The sequence below is a fragment of the Neolamprologus multifasciatus genome, chromosome 8, assembly GCF_963576455.1.
Source record: "Neolamprologus multifasciatus chromosome 8, fNeoMul1.2, whole genome shotgun sequence".
In the NCBI taxonomy this organism is placed as follows: domain Eukaryota; kingdom Metazoa; phylum Chordata; class Actinopteri; order Cichliformes; family Cichlidae; genus Neolamprologus; species Neolamprologus multifasciatus.
The window spans coordinates 16755492-16782143 of NC_140446.1; the positions used below are offsets into that span (position 1 = coordinate 16755492).

The 26652-nt window shown below is 38.7% G+C and overlaps 1 protein-coding gene and 1 pseudogene across 2 annotated transcripts in view; one reads left to right on the top strand and one right to left on the bottom strand.

Moving 5' to 3' along the window:
• LOC146512797 (carbonic anhydrase 4-like) overlaps positions 1–26652 on the bottom strand; it is a 191056-nt gene that overhangs the window by 98385 nt on the left and 66019 nt on the right. The gene's annotated exons all lie outside the window — the stretch shown is intronic.
• Positions 3263–26652, top strand: part of LOC146512803 (integrin alpha-M-like) — a 29275-nt pseudogene continuing 5885 nt past the window's right edge. Inside the window, exons 1-24 of the transcript XR_014875780.1 lie at positions 3263–3393; positions 7555–7657; positions 7838–7941; positions 8387–8457; positions 8686–8800; positions 9088–9215; positions 9312–9457; positions 9888–10038; positions 10856–11006; positions 11447–11520; positions 11691–11811; positions 11900–12039; positions 12135–12281; positions 12374–12586; positions 12680–12813; positions 13465–13607; positions 13710–13864; positions 13983–14108; positions 17545–17618; positions 24091–24232; positions 24322–24420; positions 24512–24587; positions 24672–24758; positions 24865–24934. The product of XR_014875780.1 is annotated as an integrin alpha-M-like (transcript). The remainder of the gene's footprint in view (positions 3394–7554; positions 7658–7837; positions 7942–8386; positions 8458–8685; positions 8801–9087; positions 9216–9311; positions 9458–9887; positions 10039–10855; positions 11007–11446; positions 11521–11690; positions 11812–11899; positions 12040–12134; positions 12282–12373; positions 12587–12679; positions 12814–13464; positions 13608–13709; positions 13865–13982; positions 14109–17544; positions 17619–24090; positions 24233–24321; positions 24421–24511; positions 24588–24671; positions 24759–24864; positions 24935–26652) is intronic.

The following is a 26652-nucleotide window of genomic DNA, read 5'->3' on the forward strand; positions in this document are numbered from 1 at the left end:
ACTTCACTTCCCTCCTGTGAACTGTTTGATGGTTTGATATACACTACAGTCAGTTTGCATCCACATTTACACAGGAAAATCAGGCTACATTCACACTGCAGGTCTTAATGCTCAATTCTGATTTTTTGATCAAATCCGATTTTTTTGTCTGCTTGTTCACACTACAAATAAAATGTGACAGCAAACGTGCTCTAGTATGAACGGTTTATGGCCCTCAGAAGACGTCACACACAACACGCTCTGTTTACGGAAGTAAAAATGGCGGCTACAGAGCTAGTAGGTGTTGTTGCAGCAGTCTATCAATTTCTGCACAGTCATAACCGACAGAGCCCGTGCTTTAAAAATGGCTTTGTTTGGAGCAGTGGCTGCTACCTCCGTGCGGAGGTATATATGGACACGGAGTCGTTTAGCTTGAATAGAATTGTCTCCCCATATGCTAATCAAGTCCAAAACCTCCGTTTCTGTCCATATCGCTCCGTCTCCAGTTTCCGCCGCCATGCTTTCTCGTTTGTCTACTCCAGCACTGATAATTGACTTCTGTCTTGTGTCAGTGATGAAAAAGAGGGATTTAATGCGACATGACCATTCAAACAGCAGTCGCTGTTTGTTTTTTGAAACTGAATTTTATGTCAGTTTTGAGCAACAATAACTGCACACAAGAATCTTAAACCAAAAGCAACAAGCTTGAAAAAGTAAGGAGTAGAAACTACATTTGTGTTCAAATCTGGGGAGTAAAAGTAACTGAAACTACAGATACCTGAAAATTCTGCTTGAGTACAGTAATGAAGGATTTGTACTTTGTTACTTTAACTGCTTAATGCTACAGTCTACCTGAGTCCATTCTGTTATTATGAAAATGTCCCTGTCTTCTGATGGCTGCTTCCAGCATGATGACACACCATGTCAAGTCCAAATGATTTCAAAATGGCTCCTGGAACATAAAAACAAGTTCACTGTAGTCAAACGACTTCCACAGTCACCAAATGTCTCATGAATCTTACACGTTTGGGATGTAATGGAACAGGAGTTTCTCAACATGGATCTAAATCATCGATACAACACTAGCTTAGTTAAAGCATTAGTCAGACACAGGACATGATCTTGGGGCATCCTCCTGATAGGAGATGCCCAGAACACCTTGCTAAGGAGGCATCCAGAATGCATCCAGATGTCTCAGCCCTCCTGTCAATATGGAGACCATAAGTCTAAGGGAGAGTCTAGACAAACTATAGAGGAAGCTTTTTTCCTCTGTATATATCTGTGATCTCAAACTTTCAGTCACTACACACTGCTCGTGGCCCTAGCTGATGTTAAAAATGCAGATGCTTTTGTGGTCAGCTCTCTCTACATCATAACAAACTGGTCCAGTCTGGTCAAATCAAATAACTTTATTGTCATTCTAACCATGTGCAGTGGTAAAGCACACAGTGAAATGAGACATTCCTCCAGGACCATGGTGCTATATATGATATGTAACAGACAATCAACACGGGACTACATAAAATGCAATGTGCAAAATTGCAAAAATACAAAACAAAGACAGTGCAACACCAGACAGAACAGAACGATGCAGACACAAGACAGTGCAGACACAACAATGCAACAGAAATGTGGAAAAAGTAACCTGGTGTATGAACGTGTTCATGTGTGTATGTATGAGATTGTGCAGATAAGTGCTTGGTAATGACGTGTATGAAGGTACGCGCGCGTGTGTGTGTATGTGTGTCATTCCAGTCACTGAGTGTTCAGGAGTCTGACGGCTTGGGGGGAAAAAAACTATTTTGCTGTCTGGCAGTGAGGGGCTGAATGTCATGTCCAGACTGTCTGTGGTGTTGCCATCAGAAAGTCCAGGATCCAGTTGCAGAGAGAGGTGTTCAGGCCCAGCAGGTTTTCTCACCAACACGTCTGAGCCTCCCAGAAGCAATGGTATAGCATGGTATGATGCTATACATGGTATGATAGATGGTATGGTATCCACATTACTGCAAATGTTGTAAAAATCAGTCTGTCAATTTCTCACAGAGAATACAAGATTCTTAAGAACTGCAGTAGGTGCAGCAACTCCTTTCTGACCCGGAGTTGGCACTTCACTTGTTTCAGTCTCTGTTAACCATCAGGTTTAGCAAAGGTTGCACATTCACAGAGTCAGGCTTTAGTGCACATGGCATCAGTTTCAGTTTCTCTCACTGAAATAGCTTATGAAAGAAAACACATTTGAAAAGATGTGAAATTTTTCACCTTGGATATGCTCAGAGCATCAGGTGTTATTTTGTGGTGACAGAAATATATGTTAACACTGGTGGGAAGTTGGCGCAAATGAGGATGACTTCATGTAGATTGTAACCTGATCAACTCAGCATACAACCGGAGTCAGCTGGTTAGTCCTCTACCAGTTAGGTGAGGTTTAGAAATTAATTATTTTTACATACCCAAAGTAATGCTGAACATTATAAATAAAATTACACTTTTGGTAACGTTTGCACGTCAACAAGATGTAGGTATATCTCAGCATGGAGATCAGGTCATGCCTTCTTCAAAAGTGGCACATTAGCAAACTTACTCACAGATAGTATGAAACGATTTAGAGGAAGTCAGATGAAAAGCAGAAACTGACTTTTTATTTTCAGATTTTTTTTCAAGAAGATAAACTTTTTACTAAATAATTTAGTTTTACACCAGCAAAGAAGAGCGGATTTGAGAGAGGTTTTATTTTTAGTTATTTTTTATTTTTTAAATAATATTCATGATTACACAGATTTTATCTTGTTGCCCTTAAACAAATAAACTATCTAATGTGTTTACTGTGAGTTTTACTATTGTTTATTTTTTTTAAAAAGTAGTTAATTCACATTAATGGATTGCATTTATATAGCACTTTTTCTAGGCACCCAAAGTGCTGTACAATTCCACATTCATTCACTCTCACATTCACACACTGGTGGAGGCAAGCTACAGTTGTAGCCACAGCTGCCCCGGGGCAGACTGACAAAAGCGAGGCTGCCATATTGTGCCATCACCAGTAGGCAAAGTGTCTTGGCCAAGGACACAGCAACAGCGACACAGAGAGAGCAGGGGGATCGAACCGGCAACCTTCCGGTTACAGATGAGCTTCCCAATACTCTGAGCCAAGGTCGCTCCCACATTAAACCATACCACCACAGTGTGGTGTAGCATCAAACAGACACTGCTGTCAGTATTGTAGCTCCTCCTACTTAAGAGTTCCTCTAAATGAACCTCTTACCGTTGAGCAACTGTCTCATGATTTCTGCTTTTTGCTTTCATTTTCTTCTCTGACACTATCAGCAGAAGTAATACTGAACTCATGTGTCATTTATGTTTTTCATGGGAGTAACACAATGAATTGGATAATTAGTGCTACACTATTCTTGTCAGGTAAGACAACTTTGTGTATTCTGAATTTGTCTTTTGTTCTCTAATTATAAGTTTTTGTAAACGGTGAAAATATGACTTTAGTGTTTCTACTAAATAAAGCACAGTGACATTTTCAGTAAAAACAATATATATTTCTTCTGGTATTAACAACCAGCAGGTACTACATATTAGAAGTGAAACCATATCATTTAGATTTACATTTGCAATGGTCATTTCTTTATTTACATTGCATTATCTCTGAATCAAACTACCTGCTGAACTCTACAATCAGCTTAGTTTGGTTGTAAAAACAGCTTCTACGTACTAAAGTTTTTCGTTTTACTATTGTTGAAGTGTACTGAGTAAAAAAAAAAGTGTTTCCTAAATAGTCATACTGAAAGTAACTGAAAGTAACTTTTTCATTATTCATCAAAAACAAACACAAAAATCCAACGACATAAAATCCAAAATGATTTTGATGATTTCATGTGTTCATTATACATATCTGTTTGTTTTGTTCAGTGCAACTGAGAATTGGAAACTTTTCATAAAAAATGTCACATCATACTTTGATTCAAGTTAATCTGTCACTGCATCCACCTTTGCTACTGTTGGCTATTGTTTTATATTCTGGAGGTGTGTTTGGGGTCATTGACCTGTTGAAAAAAAAATGATCCAACTAAATGCAAACCGAATGGGATGGGATGGCGCTGTAGGATGCTTTGGTAGCCATGCTAGTTCAGTGAGCCTTTTATTTAGAATAAATCCCCAACAATATCACCCTCAAACCTCCTCCTCCACACTTCATGGTGGGAACCATGCATGTAGAGACCATCCGTTCACCTTTTCTGTGTTGCACAAAGACACAGCAGATGAAATCAAAGATCTCAAATTTGGACTCATCAGACCAAAGCACAGCATGTTCATTCCTTGTGTTTCTTGGCCCAGAAAAATCTCTTCTGCTTGTTGCTTTTCCTTAGTCATGGTTTCTCAGCAGCTATTTGACCATAAAGGCCTGATTCACACAGTCTGCTCTGAACAGTTGATGTAGAGATGTGTCTGCTACTGGAACTCTGTGTGGCATTTATCTGGGCTCTAACCTGAGGTGCTGTTAACTTGCGATTTCTGAGGCTGGTGATTTGAATGTATCCTCAGCAGCAGAGGTGACTCTTGGTCTTCCTTTCATGGGGCGGTCCTCATGTGAATCAGTTTGTTTTTTGTGACTGCACTTGGGGACACCTTCAAAGTTTTAGCAATTTTTCAGACTGCCTGACCCTCAGTTCTTAAAGTAATGATGGACTGTTGTTTCTCTGTACTTAGCTGATTGGTTCTTGCCATTATATGAATTTTAACAGTTGTCAGATAGAGCTGTCAGCTCTGTACCAACCTGACTTCTGCACAACACAACTGATGGTCCCAAGCAATGTTCCCTCTAATTTTTCATGTGTCTGAGCGGACACACAAACTCCCTGAGTGGTCCCTTGGACCACTGTGAGCAACAGCACACGTGTGCAATGTGGTCACGCCAGCATCTAATCCATCCAAGTTACATGGTTTATTAAAATAATCAAATTACAGCATTTACATTTATGTTAGACTACTTTTAATGAACTGTTTTAGCCCACTTACAATTAAAATGTAAAACAAAAATGTAATCATTGACCTGTGTAGTATGTTAACACTATTGGAAGTAAAAATAACTTGAACTCCAATTTCGAAAACACAACTTTCTTTTTTTTTAAAGCTCTGACTTGTATTATGAGTCTGTGGTCTGGGAGAGAGTCCTGTAACTCTGTGTCTGCAAAATACAGTATATAAAGACCAATGTTGGGCAATTAATTATATAGTTACTTCTTCAAAAAAGTAACTGAGTTTTGCAAACAACAAAGTTTTTTGCAACAATCTTTTTTTAATGCAGTTAACAATCAGCTGTTCTGCATCAAATCTGATGCCACACAAACTAAATGTGCCACTCAAAAAATAATTTCTGTCCACTATGAGATAAAGGAGAACAACAGCCTGATACCTGCAGGCCTGACAACAGGAGATGTATCACTCCTGTAACACCTGTAACATTCAGCAGTCGCCTCATTGTTCTGACACACACAACAAAACTATTGACTACACTGCACAAGATCTGTGCTAAACGTCTCAAAATTTCACATCTCAAAACACCCCTAAAACTTCCCCCCGTTTCTTAACAACTAGATGCCATGTTGCCATATCATGTTTTGACTGGTCGACATGGTACGTTTCCGACAAATACGTAAGAGAAGGGAGGGGGGTTGTTTTGTTTTTGCTTACAGGCGGAGAGTGCTTTTGAGCCTTTTTTCTTATAAAACGCAGTTTTTACCGTTTCTTCCCGCAGTAAATATAAACAACGATAATATTCAGGAAGAAAACCAAACATTGCATTTTTTTTTTCATAACTCTGGTTTTACGTGGCCTATCAACACAATTTAAAAACTGGTATAAAGTCCACACTTTTTCCGTCAATTGTTCCGTCTGTCCTGCTCACATCTCCAATGGTTGTACACGTTGTCATTACCGTGGCTTCACTCTTCATCAGCCACGCCGCTTTGCTAGCTAAAACACCGGCTTCGGCACATAAGGACGCTGTCATAGCCTGTCAACGACGTGGATTAGCTGCGTATATACGAATGTGAATCGCATTGGCTGGACTATGGGATAAGGTGGCATCGTTCTAATACCATACGGGAGCAGCCAGTCACTTACTGACTAACACTGCAAAACAGAATTGTTAAAGTATCAATTTTAATTTCAATTCAGGTTAGATTTTTTTTTTGTGCGCAACGCAGATTTTCTGTGCGCAGAGGCCGTGCCAGCAGTGCGCAATTGCGCACGTGCGCAGCTTTGAGGGAACATTGGTCCCAATCCCATTAAGCATGCAAGAAATTCCACAAATGGACCCTGACAAGGCACAGCTGTGAAGTGAAAACCATTTCAGGTGACTACATCGTGAGCTCATTAAGGGAAGGACAAGGGTTTGCAGCGCTGTCAGCAAAGCAAAGAGTGGCTGCTTTCAGGAGTCTAAAATATAAAACATATTTAGAGTTATATTTTTTTTCTTTGCTACATAATTCCATATGCCTTACTTACTGTATTTGATGTCTTCAGTATGTATTTACAGTGTAGAAAGGACCAAAAAATAAAGACAAACCACTGAATGAGAAGACCTTTGACTGGTAGTGTATATCACAAGGTTTTTCTTTATTCCTTTTAAAGCCACAAAAAACAAGTTGAGAGTGTCATGCTGATGAGGTAGAGTATTAGATAACTTTATATTTCTGGAAACTAAGGCATCATGAAGCTGTCATTGTTGAACAAGTAACAGTGCTATATTACATATGTCATACTGACTGTTCTTAGCATGCCCCAAAAAAGGAAGGCTTTGTTTTTGTAACAAATATAAACAACAGGACAGTTTAGGTGTCGCTTTGTTTTCAACAAAGATTTTGTTATGTGTGGTTGTAGATTTTCACTATAGAATGATTATGTCAGAAAATATTTAACTACAGCGAAATTTAAATTTGAATTTTTATGGGGAAAATTGTTCTGAGCCACAGTGTTCAGAACTTTAAAATGTCTGGCTTTGGTGCTCTCTAGTGGTAACAACATAAACTTATGGTTATAAAAATAGATACAAATGAACGCAATGTCACGAAATTAATATATTGTTAGTACTTATTTAGTGTTTATTGTTACTTGTTTTAATATAGTTTGCTTCCAGTCTAAAAAGGGCCAACTCTGAGTAGAATCTGAGCCAAAAGTACTGACAGGAAACTGCATGCTTTTGCAGAGAACAGGAAGCGTGCAGACAGGAAGTGAAACTAAGCAGAGTGTTTTGATCGAAACTGTGTGTGTGACGTATATCATATATATATATATATGTATATATACGCATGTAGCTTGTAATACTCTCAGACCTGAGCTTGACTGAAGAAGTCACTTGGATGAATGACGAAACATTTCTCCCAGAAAACGCTACGTCCAGATGAACAGAATCAACTTTTGGAAACTGATATATTATACATGTATACTCATATACTATTTACAGTTTCCTATGTGTGATGATAATTAGAGGCCTATAACCACATTATCATCCTTTACAGTGGCTTTAAATAAAATTACTGATGTCCTTCTTAATTCTTTAATTCTCAGTGTTAAATGCTGCACTTTGTTCCAATATTGATCCCATGGCTTGGAAGACCCTGAGTAACTCTGCTGCTGGTTTTGGCTACCAGGTGGTGCAAAGACAATCAGAGTAAGTCAGGACATGCATTGTTATGTTGAAAGCAGGTTTACAGCTGCATGTTTAACATTACTGCTATTTCTTTTTTATTTATTTACCATCTCTGTTATGCTATATGGACATATGGAGTTTATTTAATTAGAGTTTGATTTCTAGACTTACATGATTGACTGGATTTTGTGATTTTGTTAGTTTGCTCGTCAGTGCTCCACTGGAACAGCATTCACAAAATGGAAGAGGGAAAATATACAGGTGCACCACTTCTCCCCCAAACTGCCAAGATTTACAATTTCAAAGTAGGTAACCATTCATTTCTAAATGTGCTAAAACTCGGATAGTATTTTGCCATAAAAATAGATATCCATAGATCCTGTCGCATACATTTGTTTAAATCAAATCACAGTTACAGTAGATTTCCATATTAGATATCTTAGTATGTAACGTTCAGCCTTAAAAATGAAATAAACTTTCCAACTGATGATAAAAACAAGAAAAAATTTCTTAAATTTTGACAATAGTGATGAAGAAAAGTAAAACTGAGTTTTGTTTTGCATTCCTTCATTTTGAAAATATACCAGATGAAAACTATTGTTTATCTCAGTTTCCAGTCTAGACGATACCACTTCTTATAGTTATCATGAATTGTGGCACTTTGTAGTTCTCAATTTGAATATTGTTTTCTTCCTTACACAAAGTGTATTTTAGGAGTGTTTTAACACATTTGTAATGCTTTCAATACAGCACCAGATTTTGCAGTCAACATGTCGCTTGGTTTGTCAATGAAAAGTGATCCGACAGCACAAAACACTGTGGTGAGTTACTTAACTGCAGACATTACCAGTGATTGTATCTCTCTATATCTATCCCTATATCTCTCTATCTCTCTGTCTCTCTCTTCTTTAAATAGACTAAAAGTCAGCAGATTTTAAAGATTTGTGTTGGAATTTCTTGTTTGATTTTATATAGAATTAATAATTGTTTAAGTGACAAAAAATACTGAACCTGCTGTATTATGGCATCTTGGCTTTGTCTCCTCTCAGGTGTGTGGTCCAACCATTCCAAAGGACTGCAGAAGTATCACCATGTACAACGGTGTGTGCTTTCAGTTGGACCGTTATAATAGGCTTGGACCACCCGTACCTTCTTCTATTCAAGGTAACAGTAAATGGTCTTTGCCTCTCTGTCTCTGTCTCTCTTACACACACACACACACACACACACACACACACACACACACCATTACTCCTGGTGCCTGATTACATTTAGTGATGCCCTCTAAAATGTTTTAAAGGGGCACTTTAAAGGTACTATGTTTAAATGTGTGGTATTCACTGACCCTTTACCAAGGTACAAAATCCTTTTGCTTGCATGATATCAGTTTGAAACAAATATAAAATTAACCCTTAAAAATTAACATAATTCTGAATCCATCTCTTTGACAGAGTGCCCACCACAAGCAGACATTGCCTTTCTGTTGGATGGTTCAGGCAGTGTATATAATACTGATTTTCAAACAATGAAGAAATTTGTGAAAAATCTAATCAAATCATTTCTCTCAAGTGACACACAGGTGAGCAACTGTTGTCTCTCTGTCAGTAAAATCATAGCAAAGACATAAAATAGCTACATTTTTATTTCTATTAAGTATTTTTTCTCTCTTTTTCAGTTTTCTGTTTCCCAGTTCTCTACTTCACCTGAGGTTCACTTTTACTTTAAGAAATTTTCCTCATCTAGATCAGTGGAGACTGACATCAATGACATCAGTCAACAGGGAGGAGATACTTACACAGCCAAGGCCATCGGACATGTTGTGTAAATAATGCAGTTATGATAGTGAAGAACTGCAGTTACATTATTGTCCAGTTGATTTTTTTCCATAAATCTGATTACATTAAGTACTGTGTGGACTGTATGACTGAGGGAAGCCTTTTAAAAGACACACTGTACACAAACATGTGCTTCAGAGTGTCATCTTCTACAGAGAAGATGATATAGCCTCAACTAAGGCTAAATTCAAATATTTGCTGAGTTTAATTTGAAAAAACAAACAAAAAAAACCCAAACAAGCAAACAAGCAAACAAACAAACTTGTATAACGTTGATCTGTGCAAAAGTTTAAAAAATTGCCAAAGAGAATGACATGCAGAAATAATAATAATGCGGTTTACCTGATTGTGTATAATTTACAAGATCAATTGTAAAACAATATTTTAAAATGAGATTTTTTTTTTTAATTTGACAGGAACAATGTTTTCACACCACAAAGTGGTTCCAGACAAAATGTGAAGAAGGTCTTGATAGTAATTACTGATGGAAAATCTCATGATTGGACTGATCTGGGAGATGCAGCACAGCTAGCAGACAGTAAAAACATTGTTCGATTTGCTATTGGGGTAAGTACTTCCATTATTTAAACCTGTAGTATGTTGAGTTTTATAGTAATAATGAGTTTTATTCAGTTGTCACACTACAGTCACATTATGCTGCACTATAGGGAGAAAAGTCCTGAACCACTCACTCACTACAGCTCCTGAAGTTGCTTGGCCATAGAAACCAATGTTATGAAATTCCCGTCGCACAGTTTTTGTCTAAATGTTTGCACTTTGGAATAATACCACTTAAAGTCAATCATGGAATATACAGGCAGACCAAATAAAATTTCGTGACTTGTTGCAGCAGTGCGATCATATTGCAGTACTACACTTAAATTCAGTGAGCTCTTTAGAATGACTCACTCATTCACAAATATTTGTAAATTCAGACTGCATGGCTAAGGGATTGCATTTTTTTTAATGCCTGTAATAATATGACTGAAAACACCCGAATTCAAAGATTAGGAGTTTTGGTTACATGCTGGCCACACATTTGTATATGCACCATATAATGTACATGTAGTGCATTTATTTAAATCAAAGCCAAACTCACTGACCATGTAAAATTTAAATGAAGTCTCTTAAATGAAAAAGCTGAATTACTGATGGAAACATGAGATATGTGTGTAATACAAATACAGCTAGTAGAGGAAAAAATATGTGTAAAAACTATTTTATAGCATGACATAAATGTTATCATGGATTTAGGTTCTATTCAGTGTTAGAGAGTTTAAAACCTGTTTGTAAATCAAGTGAAGTTTAACGAATGTATTTTAATAAAGTGAGCAAATAATTTTGCATAGTATGAGGACTCAAACATGTTTGTCAACAATCGTAGGTGGGGGGTGCATTTACTAACCATGATGCCAGAAGAGAACTGGACACCATTGCATCGTCTCCCTCAAACAAACACGTCTTTCAAGTGGAAAACTTCAATGCACTTGAAGTAATAAGACAGAATCTGCAGGACAAAATTTTCTCAATCGAAGGTACAAACATAGATTTATTGTTACAACTTTGTAAAAATTCCTGTAAATGTTTCAAAAATTAAAATAATTGCACTGTAATAAATGCTACTTTCAGCCGCTCACTTTTTCACAAGGGATTTTTTTCACATTCATTATGAGGATCTGTGTCCTGCTGGAATTGAAGCAGTTAACTTTCATTTGTTGTGTAAACTGCTACAATAAGAAAAAACTAAAATTAGTACATTGTATTAACTTTATTGTACTGTATTTAGTAAAGTCACATGTAAAATTAAATGTAACTTTACATTTTGTGAAATGAGCAATAAATGTTGAGTAGTTTTAAAATAAACTGTAATATTTTTTTTAATAATTACTTGAAGCATAATAAAAAAATGAACCTTCAAATTCAATTTGACTCATCGTGTCCGTCTTTTACCTTCTCATTTATTTTTCTTTTACAGGATCTCAAAGCAGTGGAGAGTCACTGGAAATGGAAATGTCTCAAGAGGGATTCAGTGCAGTTATTGTGCCTGAGGTAATTAAAACCACCTGAAACTCACCAGACAGTCTAGTCATAGAAAGAGAGATTCACATGTGCCTTTGTGGCAGTTTTTAAGTTCTAATGGCAAATACAGGTTAAACACAGTCCAGATTTTAAATGAAAATTAAATTGTATATAAAATGTATTTTCTGTCTACACTGTAGGGAATTCAGATGTCTATTGTTGGTGCAAACCAGTGGAGGGGAGGCTACGTGCAATACACAACAGGAGGCCATAAGGTGAAAACATATGAGGATGTGTCTTTGGAGCCTGACAGTTATCTTGGTGAGAATAGTTTGCAAAACAGACACAATTTAAAAGGATTAATCAGGAATCTTAATCTGTCTTCTCCTTTTGAAAACCTAAATTCTAGGTTACTCCATGGCGATTGCTAAATCCTGGCATGGCTCTCTGACAGTTGTTGGTGCTCCAAGATATAAACACAGAGGAGTTGTGTTTGCTGTTAACAGAGAAAACTTGAAAAACCAAAAGATTGAGCCCTTTTCATCACAGGTATGCATTTGTATTAAGACAGATATGAATTAAATTATAATTTCCATAGAAATTATTATCTCAGATACAAAAATAATAATATCTTCCTTACACAGTATCAGACTGGTGAATATTTCGGGGCAGAGGTGTGTACCATGGACATAAATAATGATGACATCACTGATCTAATCTTCATATCAGCCCCAATGTACATGGAGCCTGATAGAGAGGGAAGAGTTTATGTTTGCAGACTAACTGTTTTGGTAAATCACGGTTTTATTTACTGCAGTTAAACTAATCGGTTTATTTGTCAACTTTCTTAATGATCATAAAATATTCACTCTCCTCCTTTCAGTTTGTGGAGTGTAATTTTGATGATCCATTAGTACTAAGAGGACATGCAGCTGTCAAAGGAAGGTTTGGCTCTTCACTTGCTGTGCTGCCTGATCTAAACTCAGATGGATTCATGGATTTGGCAGTTGGAGCACCTTTGGAGAATAATGGTGAAGGCAGCATCTACATATTTAATGGCGAAGGAAGAGGAAGAATCAGTCCTACTTACTCACAGGTACATGACATCAAAGAACTCACAATGATGACTAACCTCAACTATCAAGTAAAGTCAATATTTTATGAAATCTGATTAATTAAAATGTTTCAGAGAATTACTGGCTCTGAGGTCCAGTCAGGACTGAAGTTCTTTGGCCTGACGATCAGTCAGTTATCTTTTGATCAGAGTGGTGATGGACTTCCTGACTTAGCGGTGGGTTCAAAGGGCACAGTTGTCTTACTGAGGTAAGTCCAGGTAATGGTCAAATATTTAGGTACATTCTAAAGTTAAATATTATTTTTACACACATTTACAAATATATTTTATTAAAAGCTTTAATGATTTATGTTAAATTATTACACAAATCATTAACAATAATTTACAGCATTTCATTTTTGGGGGGTTTGGGGTATGATTTAGACCTACTTCAATTTTTATTAAGTTTTTAGTTTCTGACTTTCTAGTGCGCCCCAGTGTTTCCGTTTATACTCATACTTACCTCTCTTACCTCTCTACTTATTTATTAGTTTATTATTTTCAGTTGTGTTTTGTTTCATTGTTTCCTATCTCCATCATTATCTGATGTTTTATACTGTTTGAGTCTCCCTCTGTTCCCTCTAAATAAATCCTATGATTTCTGGTTTTGAATCCCTTGCTTTTTTTTTCTTTTGTTTTGAAAGTATTCAGCATTAAAGCTACCTTTTCAGTTTAGATATAATTTCCCAGGTCCATATTTTCCCTTTCACACAGCTTAACCCAGAGAATTAGATAAAATCAAAAGTTCTCTTTCAAAACGGAAATTCTCCCCTTTAACAGGAAGAAACCTCTGTCTGAACACGGCTCAGGCAGGGGCAGCCATCTGCCATGCCGTTCACATGTATTTTCTTACTTTCCAGATCAAGACCCATAGTAATGGTGAGAGCTGAGGTATCGTTTAGCCCAAACAAAATCCCTACACAGAATGTAGACTGCTCAAAACCATCGGAGAACACAGCTCAAATCTGCTTTACTATGAGCAGAGTGTCTACAGTCGACACAGGTTAATCATCCTTCTCTCTTTTTCTCAATTACTGCACATCATTTTATTTTTATTGTATTTAAACTTGCAACATTAAAATCAAATTCTATTCCTCTATTTTAGCTCGAGCGAGGATTGATTACACTATAACACTGGATGCCACTCGCAAGCCTCCAAACAACCGAGCTTACACCAGTGGGAAACAACGAGAGCAGTCTGGATCAGTTACTGTTGACTTAGGAATAAAAAAATGTTCAACTGTAAAATTCCTCATTGAGGTAAGATCTAATAGCAATCTTAAAATAAAGTCCTTAAAAGTCATTAAACTTAAGATTTTATTTAATTAATTTTACTTTTAAGACTCCTCCAACATTGAATCTAAACCTCTTCTTGCAGGCTTGCCCCAAAACCGCTCTCAACCAACTTTCCAATGAGCTCAAATTCACGTTTAATGGTTTGCCCTCAAACACCAACCTCAGACCAAGTCTTGCCCCGCAGGCCCAAACAACAACCATTCATCCTGTAAGTAAATTTTTAAAAAACCTATTAATTGACCAAATGAGGCTAGTCTTTATGAAGTTATGAGAAACCTTTAGGTTTGCCCTTACCTTTACTGAATCCATTTTATTAAAGGCATGCATCTGACTAATGCTGCTTTGAGAGACTTCTGTTGAAGTTTTTTTTACAAGTTTATAAGCAATTCTACACCCCGGTCAAAAACATAAATAAGAAATATACTCTACATATAAGTTATAATATAATATGAATAAATGTACTTGCCCACTGGTTAATTACAAAACCATGTGAGGGGAGGGAACTCACAGCACAAGCTCCCAACCTATTATATGACTGTGCTGTATGTTATTATATATAATGTTATTTTTTTCCATAATGTCTACAAATGTCAAGAAGTCACAAGCAAAGTGAGACCACATCATAGTGATGTGTTACAGACAAAATAGTATTTTACGTATTAATCACAACTTTTTACTTTTACCTTTACTTTCTCTACTCTACTTTTGCCACTGACGAGAACTTGTGCAGTTCTCACCTGCTTCAACAGTAGCAGCAAATTTGAACTTTCAAAAAAAGAACAAGTTCAAAATACACAAACCTTCACCTTACTAAAAGTGTTTCAGTCTAAGATCAGTTTCTTGGCTGCGCAGGGGACTAAGATGTTTTCCAGAAGTGGATGAAGAATATTAACAAAAATGTTGTTCCTGGTATAAAGTACCACTACTTGGTAAAACACACAAACTGGTTGCTGCTTATTAGCAACCAGCCATTGTTCCTCTTGGCCATCGGGCATTAATTAATGACTGATTGATGCTTGTTTTATTTTTGAATGCGGGTGGTGTGAAGGCAACCCCTCTACCTGCTGAGAATATTTGCAGAGTTATCAGATGACTTGAGATCACAGTTACAAATCTTCTAAATATTACTGTCTCTTATAATTTTCGTATTTTTTTAAAATTTTTTGTTCATCTGTCAAAACAAATACCAACCAAAATATCAAAAAGTATTATGTCAGTGCCATACATTATTATGTATTATTAATTTATTAGTGAATTTTCAAACTGTAAATTACCATTACTTTTGTTTGTGATGAAATAACAAATAAAAGAGGAGAAACAGCGAAAAGATAACAATGACAAAAAGAATCTGCCAGGGAGAAAATATAGCAACAATAAACTACAAATTAAAGGAGATCTATAAAAACACACTTCACTGTTACAACAATGATATAAAATTTGCCAGACAATCCTACATCTCCCAACTGTTTAACAGTGATCAGTCTGCTTTTTTATTTTTCTTTCTCCCATCAATAAAGCAAAGGATGAACAACTTCATCCTTCCAAAATGAGACCAAGTGAATCTTTACACAAATAAATGTATCAATTTTGCTACTTACTTACTCCAGAATAACATTTCTAATTTTAGAGATAATCTCTTAGTCTCTTGTAGTAATTTATCTGGCACCGCCTCAAATTCAAAACACCCAGGAAGCAGATAGATGAGCAAGTACAGATTTTCCTTATTGAACTGATGCATAAGTGTCATTATATTAGCAACAGCTCTTCTCAGTCTGGCATTTTCCTTGTTTCTCTCAAATGTGCTGAAGATCAACAGTAATTCACAGAGTTTCAGTCTTAGTCCTGCTCAATCTTGACACTGTTGATCATGGTATCTTAATTCAAACACTTCACTATTCAGTTGTTTTACCAGGTCAGACTGTTGATTACTTTTCATACTTAATACACTGAAATTTGTTTTAGGTCTACAAAAATGAACTGCAGTCTGGGGCTCCCAAAACAATTCAATTCAATTCAATTCAATTCAATTCAATTTTATTTATATAGCGCCAAATCACAACAAATGTCGCCTCAAGGCGCTTCATAGATACAGAGAAAAGCCCAACAATCATATGACCCCCTATGAGCAAGCACTTTGGCGACAGTGGGAAGGAAAAACTCCCCTTTAACAGGAAGAAACCTCCGGCAGAACCAGGCTCAGGGAGGGGCGGCCATCTGCTGCGACCGGTTGGGGTGAGAGAAGGAAGACAGGATAAAGACATGCTGTGGAAGAGAGACAGAGATTAATAACAGATACGATTCAATACAGAGAGGTCTGTTAATACATAGTGAGTGAGAAAGGTGACTGGAAAGGAAAAGCTCAATGCATCATGGGAATCCCCCGGCAGCCTACATCTATTGCAGCATAACTAAGGGAGGATTCAGGGTCACCTGGTCCAGCCCTAACTATATGCTTTAGCAAAAAGGAAAGTTTTAAGCCTAATCTTAAAAGTAGAGATAGTGTCTGTCTCCCGAATCCAAACTGGAAGCTGGTTCCACAGAAGAGGGGCCTGAAAACTGAAGGCTCTCCCTCCCATTCTACTTTTAAATACTCTAGGAACAACAAGTAGGCCTGCAGAGCGGGAGCGAAGTGCTCTAATAGGGTGATATGGTACTACAAGGTCATTAAGATAAGATGGGGCCTGATTATTTAAGACCTTGTATGTGAAACATCAATACTTGGTCCATTACTCTTTAACCTGTGTATACACCTGTTTGATACAATCACAAATAGTGATGGGAATTGAATTTAGTGATTCTGATTCCATTATCAATGTCAATTATTGATTCAGTTCCGTATCGATTCACACTGCAGTCTCATTGGTTCTGACTGCCATGTGTCAATGTGTGACTGGTAGAGAGCAGACCCAAAATGCAGACACGGTGACAGGAGTGAGCTCAGAACAGCTTTATTACTGGAGTTAGGGGGGGAAAAAACACAAAAATATAAAAAACCCAGACTAAACAGACGCCAATAACTTAGTGGTTACAAAACTGAATGAACAGAGTACACAGAGGAGAGAGAATGAGGACAATGTGACAGAGATCAGAGGGAGACTCAGACAATAAATACACAGGAGGGAATCACGGCTGAAAGGAATCAAACATGATGCACACAAGATAAGTGACGATCAAAATAAGACAGGAAACGCATCACACAATGTTTTGTGTTTACACTCAGTCTTTCAAATAGATGCAAGTAAAATTCAGAGAGTCGTACTCTCTCCTGCAATTCATATTATGCATTGTTGATCTACACACGTCTGTTGCTGCCAAGGATGTCGCACGCACTTATATCATTGTCATAAGACACTCTCACAAACAAAATCCTGACGGTTCTGTAACGCAGTAACGCAGTGTGCTTACTGGAAAGTGACAGTAATCGAATTACTTTTTTGCAATAGTAATCCCTTACATTGTTACTTGAAAAAAGTAATCAGATTACATCTCTGGTGGTAGCACATTGAATTTATATATAATGAAATATGCTATATAAATAACAGTTAAAACTGTAAATAAAAAAATAAAATTGGATGACCATACAACCACTTATTTAGTCTTTAAATAATGTATAATGTGTACTTTTATAATGCTCTCTTCCACAGTTAGGGTTTGAGATCAACTGTGGCACTGACAACAAATGTGTTGATAACCTGAAACTGGATTTCAGCTTCACCAGGTGAGGCACAGTTACAAAACTTAAGCTTTCCTTGTGTGTCTCGTTTTCTTCAAATGTGTTATTATTTACTTGTCATTTAACTTGTCCTTATACAACCATCATTAATATTTCGGAAACTGGTGACACTCAGTTGTTATTTGTGTTTTGTGCTAACCAGAAAATATTAGAATGTTAACTGATTAAAAAGGGATGGTAAAAATATGTTCTCATTTAACATCATTATCTTAGAACAGCCATTTTTACTGTACTGTGAGCTGAAAATTTGCATGGTTTATCAAAGCTCAAAGTACATTATATTTGGTATATTGTGACATTAGTATGGCTGTAGTTAGGGCTGCTCGATTATGGCAAAAACGATTGTGGCGTGGGTGTGGTCTCTGGCCAGCTGCAGAGGAGGGGTGACACAGTGAGCTCCCTGGGCGGCGCAGGGTCGGGGTGAACAGGTGTGCTGGGATCTGACATTGATTGTGTGTCTTTTTATGTTGGCAGTGACAGTCGGAGGGGGGCGGACGTGACAGCACAAAGAGAGCGGGAGTGTCTGTGAATGAAACCACAACTTCAAATAAAAGTTCTGCTGTCAAAATAGTCGCTCCAGCATATGTTTATTGGGTCCAACACTACAATGATAATCACGATTATTTTCACTGAAATTGAGATCTTGATGATTTGACGGTATTTATTTAACAATGACAAAGTACTGAATAATGGCTTTAAAGATTGTCAAAAAATAATATAAAATAGTGTGGAAATACTGATAACAGTGCAAATGTTTGCAATATAAAAAATAAATGAAAAATGTAAACATCTATGTTTAGTGAACTTCAAAATACTGCATAATATTTAGGCATACAAATAACCAAACATCAAGGCAAGCTGTGCAATGTACAATGCACAATTGCATCAAACTGACAGTGAGTTATGTCAATTTGTAGTGTTGCTCTGTAGTGCAGCTACAACACCTAGCAAAGGCTATGTTCACACTGCAGGTCTTAATGCTCACTTCCGATTTTTTGATCAAATCCGATTTTTTTGTCTGCTCGTTCACACTACAAATAAAATGCGACAGCAAACGCGCTCTAGTGTGAACAGATTATACAGTACAAATAAAATGTTTACGTTTCTCCAATGTTGTCTTCCCAACAGTTTCACCGGATGGCCAGGAAGCGTTGTCTTATCGGGCGCTTCTCCGGCGCTGATAATTGGCGTCTGTCTTGTGTCAGTGACGTAAAAGACGGATTTAATGCGACTTGACCATTCACACAGCAGTCGCTTTCTGAAACATCGGATATGTATCGGATTCAGTACCACATACGAAAGTGACCCAGATCGGATTTGAAAATATCGAATTTGTGCCGTTCACACTGTCATACCATGATCGGATATGGGTCGCATAGGGTCAAAAAAATTGGATTTGATGCGCTTTCGCCTGCAGTGTGAACGTAGCCTAGTTTACACACTATGTCCACTGCTGTGTCCCAATTCAGGGTATGCACGCTTGAAGTACGCATTTCAAGTGCGATTACGTCACCGCCACGCGACGACGGCTGTCCCAATTCGAAGTGTACTTCAAATGCATACTCCAAATACGCCGTCGATTTCCCCAAATATTAAGCGTGGTCCGGTGCACGCTTTGTGGTCCCATATATCCCACAATTCATAGCGCGGCGGTGGGTGTGGATAATTTTGCCGCAAAATACGGCAGAAGGGAGCGGCCAAGAGTGAACTGTCAAAAGTAAGTACTGAACATGACGTCACTTAATTATGTGCAAATGTTAAATAACGAAGAACATTAAAACATTGCTGTTGGCCACATGACGGCAAAGTTGTGTGACATTAGTGATGTTTGTACTTACAGCGTTAACTTGGTTTTAAAGCATATATATATATATATATATATATATATATATATATATATATATCATAATAATCTGACAATAATATAATATTGGCCATATTATATTTACTTTACCACAGTGAGATCATTTTAGTCTCATGAACAACATTAGCTAATTGTTATTTACTAACTAATCTTAAATGACTGTTCAGTACAGAAATGAAGCCCAACAATCATGTTTTACAGTCCCGTGGCCTCAGCCTCAGATACTCAACTAATCAAAGTGATGTCATGACAAAACATTTTTCTCCTTCATTTCTGTCAAACAAAGCTGTATGTAACGTTTCTCTCGGTTAGTATCATGGTTGCTAGGCAACCTGAACAGCGCAAGGAAGGGCTAGACCGTCCCATTTCACAAGCCTCTCACTTCCGCACTTCTCGTACTTATAGTACGCACCGTACGTAGTACGCGTAGTGCGCGTACTTCAAGCGTGCGGTCTCTTAATTGGGACTAGAGATGGACCGATCCGATATTACGTATCGGTATTGGTCCGATACTGACCTAAATTACTGGATTGGATATCGGAGAGAAATAAAAAATGTAATCCGATCCATTAAATATCAAAAAAGCACCTCACAAAACTTGGCGACATGGGAGCCGGAGCAGTGTGGTCACGATAGAGCGGCTGTGTGTATTTGTAGCCTGCTAGCAAACATTTCATCTCTGAGGAAGTTATCTCAGAGAGAAGTAAAGCAAGTGTGTAAGCAGTAGCGGTTTTAGATACGGGCGACACGGGCGATTGCCCGGGGCGGCATCGTGGTAGGGGGCGGCATCACGGGCCTCGGCAAAAAAAAAAAAATGCTCGTACTCATGCTGCCCCGACGTCAGCCAGCGCATAGTGGGAATCGTACAGGCAGCAATCGGTTTTCTATCGTCCATTTGCTGGGAGTAAGGACGCCCTCCGTTTGCGAGGTGCGCCTGCTGCTTGCGGTGCAGGGAGGAGAGGGCGGGGCGGCGGGGGATTCTCTGGCTGGCTGGAGCAGCGTCTAATAACCAACTCGCAAAATAAAACAAAATAAAAACAAAACAACAAACACGAAAACACCAGATATTATGATACAGACTTATAATTTGCACCGATATTTTTTCGAAATTCTGTACGCGAAAAGTGAGCGCGAGAGCCCTCGGTGCACCTGCTCGCTGCTGAAGTCAAAGTAAACTTTATTGTCATCTCCGCTACATACAGTCCAGTATATAGAGAGACGAGACAACGAGGCTCCAGTTACAGCAGTGCAAGTAAACAAACAATATATATAAGAAGAGTAAGAAAATAAATATACACTTTAGGACTCGGGGTAAAGGGATCAATAACAATTTAAAATTTACAGTTTGCTGATTTAAAGTCTCACACAAGCCGTCGAAAGGGGAGGGGGGCCTGCTTCTTCCAAATAGAGCACATTTCATTTATAATGTTGTAAATCCAAGCCCATTATGTATTCATGATTTGAATCCTGGGTTGTGTGAAATCTCAGAAATGCACCTTAGACAAAGTGAATCTGTGAACTAGGTGTTGGTCTATTAGGTTATGTTGTGGTGTTTGTGTTCATACTGGAGTGCAAAATTAAAACCAATGGAAGATGAACAAGAAAAGTTCAAAGCCATCAGGTCCTCAGTGAGTTACAGTTGCTCCAAGAAGAAATGGTAAAAAAATAGCAGTAACAGGCTAAACTCCAAACAATACATTATGTTACAGATTTTAATATTAATTAGTCATTGTTGATTTGTCCTGTTCTCATTGTATGACAAATTATGATGGGTAAATGGCCTGCATTTGTATAGCGCTTTTCTAGTCCTTAAGGACCCCAAAGCGCTTTACACTACATTCACACACTGGGGATGGCAGCTACATTGTAGCCACAGCTGCCCTGGGGCGCACTGACAGAGGCGAGGCTGCCAGACACAGGTGCCACCGGGCCCTCTGACCACCACCAGTAGGCAAACATGGGGTTAGTATCTTGCCCAAGGATATTTGGCATGCAGCAAGGAGGCAGCCTGGGATCGAACCACCGACCTTCTGATTAGTGGCTGACCTGCTCTGCCACCTGAGCTACAGCCACCCATGTTGGTAGCTGTTTGCATACAATGCATACTCTCTTTCTCTTCATGTGTGTGTACAACAGTTTTATGTTAATGTTTTGTGTGTGTGTGTGTGTGTGTGTGTGTGTGGGGGGGGGGGGGGGGGGCGCAAGAGGGAGTGTTCGCCCAGGGCGCCAAACAGGCTAGGACCGCCACTGTGTGTAAGTTCATCTCTGAATGTTTGTAAAGCATTCCCACGTTAAGCTTAACAACCGATGTATGGAGCGACTGCCTCTCTCTCTCTCTCTCTCTCTCTCTCTCTCTCCTGCTGCTACTTCAATCGTGAAACTGATCAATGATCAGCTGATCGGCTTTTCTGTCGCGAGTCCTCTCTCTTCTTTGTTTTTGGCCCACTTCTCACCAGAAAGAGGAAACCAGTGGCTGAACAACAGCAGCACGTTTAAGCTTGATAAGCTGTTGTTAGAATTTATTTAATATTACTTTCTACACCAGGATCTTTTTCTACACCGCTGAAGTAACTGTGCAGGGGCGGATCTAGCAAAGTTTAGCCAGGGGGGCCGATAGGTTATGAACAGGGAAAAGGGGGCACAAAGACATACTTTTCTTTCATGTTGAATCTATTTAATTATTCTTGAAAAATAATTTATTTCTGTGAATTTTTTTCACCCTGCATCAAATTAAAGTTGATTACATTGATTCAATTCAATTCAATTCAATTTTATTTATATAGCGCCAAATCACAACAAATGTCGCCTCAAGGCGCTTCATAGATACAGAGAAAAGCCCAACAATCATATGACCCCCTATGAGCAAGCACTTTGGCGACAGTGGGAAGGAAAAACTCCCTTTTAACAGGAAGAAACCTGTTACCAGGCTCAGGGAGGGGCGGCCATCTGCTGCGACCGGTTGGGGTGAGAGAAGGAAGACAGGATAAAGACATGCTGTGGAAGAGAGACAGAGATTAATAACAGATACGATTCAATACAGAGAGGTCTGTTAATACATAGTGAGTGAGAAAGGTGACTGGAAAGGAAAAACTCAATGCATCATGGGAATCCCCCGGCAGCCTACATCTATTGCAGCATAACTAAGGGAGGATTCAGGGTCACCTGGTCCAGCCCTAACTATATGCTTTAGGAAAAAGGAAGGTTTTAACCCTAATCTTAAAAGTAGAGATAGTGTCTGTCTCCTGAATCCAAACTGGAAGCTGGTTCCACAGAAGAGGGGCCTGAAAACTGAAGGCTCTCCCTCCCATTCTACTTTTAAATACTCTAGGAACAACAAGTAGGCCTGCAGAGCGAGAGCGAAGTGCTCTAATAGGGTGATATGGTACTACAAGGTACGATGGGGCCTGATTATTTAAGACCTTGTATGTGAGGAGCAGGATTTTGAATTCAATTCTGGATTTAACAGGAAGCCAATGAAGGGAAGCCAAAACATGATTAAGCATCATGAGGTGGGGGGTGGTTCCCTATTTTCTTTTGCTGGGAGTTTGCAACCCTGTTAGTTAGGTTGCTTAATATTTCTGCTAAGTACTCTTTAAAATACCAGAATAGGGAGGATGGAGCAGGTTTAAGTTTATTAGATTGATCAGTGTTGCTGATCTATGAAATATTTTGGGTGCAGTGTGTTTTTTTTACATACAGGTATAACAGAATAGCTTTAGTGTTGTTGTTGTTTTTTAACTTGAGTATGAACTTATACAAAAAGCAGCAAGATATTAAATGGTAAATGGCCTGTATTTATATAGCGCTTTACTAGTCCCTAAGGACCCCAAGGCGCTTTACATATCCAGTCATCCACCCATTCACACACTGGTGATGGCAAGCTACATTGTAGCCACAGCCACCCTGGGGCGCACTGACAGAGGCGAGGCTGCCGGACACTGGCGCCACCGGACCCTCTGACCACCACCAGTAGGCAACGGGTGAAGTGTCTTGCCCAAGGACACAACGACCGAGACTGTCCAAGCCAGGGCTCGAACCGGCAACCTTCCGGTTACAAGGCGAACTCCCAACTCTTGAGCCACGATCGCCCGTATTAAAAAAACAGTTTTACTGATTAAAAAACACACTATATCGGATTCATATCGGTATCGGCAGATATCCAAATTTATGATATCGGTATCGGTATCGGACATAAAAAAGTGGTATCGTGCTATCTCTAATTGGGACATAGCCCATGTCTGACATGTTTATGTTTCCACACCACTGAAGTCGTTTTGCCTCTCTTTTCAACCAATGGCATTCTTTCTTCAGCAGCCATTATTCTCTCATCTGCAAATAACTTCTGCTTAGCTTTCCGAGCTTCCCTCGGGTCCTGTTAATTGTTGTGACATGTGTTCGAAACACAGAGAGGTGCGCTCGATTTGCCACACGGAGCAGCGCGAGAGTAAAGCACGAGGGAGCACGGCTCAGTCATTTTTAATGATCGTTGAAAGCCCAGATCGTTATTTAGATTAAAATTCGATTAATTGAGCAGCCCTAGCTGTAGTCTTGTTTTGTTTTCCCTTTATTCTCATCCTCCTTAATACTCCACAGATCCTCAGAGGTTAAAGTGGGCATTGATGAGCTTTTGAATGTCACAGTCTCAGTGGAGAATAGAGGAGAAAGCTCCTACAACAGTCGTGTTATTCTCACGTACCCAGCTGGACTCTCCTACAGGAAGTTCACGAGTCAGCAGGTAAAGCATCAGATTCAAGTCTGTATCAGTTCATCACTGATCTGCTGCTCTTCCAATGTATCCAGCAGTCATTTTGTTTTCTAATAAAGGGAAGAAGTGAGTGCAACTCTTTGGACAGTGAAGATGGTTTATCACGAGGAAGGACAGACTGCACTATCCACAAGCCAATTTTCAAGAGCAAAACTAAGGTTTGTTTTTTGTACAGAGTATGTTTGCTCACTTCTAAACAGTTTATTAAAAAGATACGAGACAATTTGATCTCTCTCTATTTCAATTAAGGTTTTCTTCATTATCACATATGGGATTGAAACAGTCAACTTGAGAGGAAGATCTTTGTCACTGCAAATGCCACCAGGTACTGTTCCTTTGGTACAGATACTCTTAATTTATACTATGGCTCCACAGATACAGAACCTTTTTCTTTTCTTCTCTCTTGCAGTGGAAATTGGGAGCATGCACCTACAAGTGAACTCTACAAACAGAAATCGATTGATGTGAAATACAGCATTTTTCTCACATTTGAAAGGTATGAACTGTTTTACTTGATATAGCATGAATTATTTGCAAAGTAATACAACTTTAAAATGTTATCAAAAATGTTTTATTCATTATTATTTTATTATCATGTAAAGCTCCTTCAGCAGCCATAATTTGACCCCTGGAATGAATAATTCACAGGAAGCAGTCCAACAAATAATCAAGGTAAAAACATGACTTCATCTATTTCAATTCAATTCAATTCAATTTTATTTATATAGCGCCAAATCACAACAAATGTCGCCTCAAGGCGCTTCATAGATACAGAGAAAAGCCCAACAATCATATGACCCCCTATGAGCAAGCACTTTGGCGACAGTGGGAAGGAAAAACTCCCTTTTAACAGGAAGAAACCTCCGGCAGAACCAGGCTCAGGGAGGGGCGGCCATCTGCTGCGACCGGTTAGGGTGAGAGAAGGAAGACAGGATAAAGACATGCTGTGGAAGAGAGACAGAGATTAATAACAGATACGATTCAATACAGAGAGGTCTGTTAATACATAGTGAGTGAGAAAGGTGACTGGAAAGGAAAAACTCAATGCATCATGGGAATCCCCCGGCAGCCTACATCTATTGCAGCATAACTAAGGGAGGATTCAGGGTCACCTGGTCCAGCCCTAACTATATGCTTTAGCAAAAAGGAATGTTTTAAGCCTAATCTTAAAAGTAGAGATAGTGTCTGTCTCCCGAATCCAAATTGGAAGCTGGTTCCACAGAAGAGGGGCCTGAAATCTGAAGGCACTCCCTCCCATTCTACTTTTAAATACTCTAGGAACAACAAGTAGGCCTGCAGAGCGAGAGCGAAGTGCTCTAATAGGGTGATATGGTACTACAAGGTCATTAAGATAAGATGGGGCCTGATTATTTAAGACCTTGTATGTGAGGAGCAGGATTTTGAATTCAATTCTGGATTTAACAGGAAGCCAATGAAGGGAAGCCAAAACAGGAGAAATATGCTCTCTCTTTCTAGTCCCTGTCAGTACTCTTGCTGCAGCATTTTGGATTAACTGAAGGCTTTTCAGTGAGTTTTTTGGACATCCTGATAATAATGAATTGCAGTAGTCCAGCCTGGAAGTAATAAATGCATGAACTAGTTTTTCAGCGTCACTCTGAGACAGGATATTTCTAATTTTAGAGATGTTGCGCAAATGGAAGAACGCAGTCTTACATATTTGTTTAATATGTGCGTTGAAGGACATATCCTGGTCAAAAATGACTCCAAGGTTCCTCACAGTGTTACTGGAGGCCAAGGTAATGCCATCCAGAGTAAGAATCTGGTTAGATACCATATTTCTAAGCTTTTCAGCGCCGAGTACAATGACCTCAGTTTTATCTGAGTTGAGAAGCAGAAAGTTAGTGGCCATCCAAGTCTTTATGTCTTTAAGACATTCCTGCCGTTTAACTAATTGGTGTGTGTTATCTGGCTTCATGGACAGATAGAGCTGGGTGTCATCTGCATAGCAGTGAAAATGTATGCTATGTCTTCTAATGATGCTGCCTAGGGGAAGCATGTATAATCTAAACAGAATTGGTCCTAGCACTGAACCCTGTGGAACTCCATAATTAACCTCAGTGTGTGAAGAGGACTCTCCATTTACATGCACAAATTGGAGTCTATTAGATAGATATGATACAAACCACTGCAGTGCAGTACCTGTAATACCTACAGCATGTTCTAATCGCTCTAATACGATATTATGGTCAACAGTATCGAATGCTGCACTAAGGTCAAGAAGGACAAGCACAGAGATGAGTCCACTGTCAGAGGCCATAAGAAGATCATTTGTAACCTTCACTAAAGCTGTTTCTGTGCTGTGATGAGCTCTGAAACCTGACTGAAACTCTTCAAATAAACCATTCCTCTGCAGATGATCTGTTAGCTGT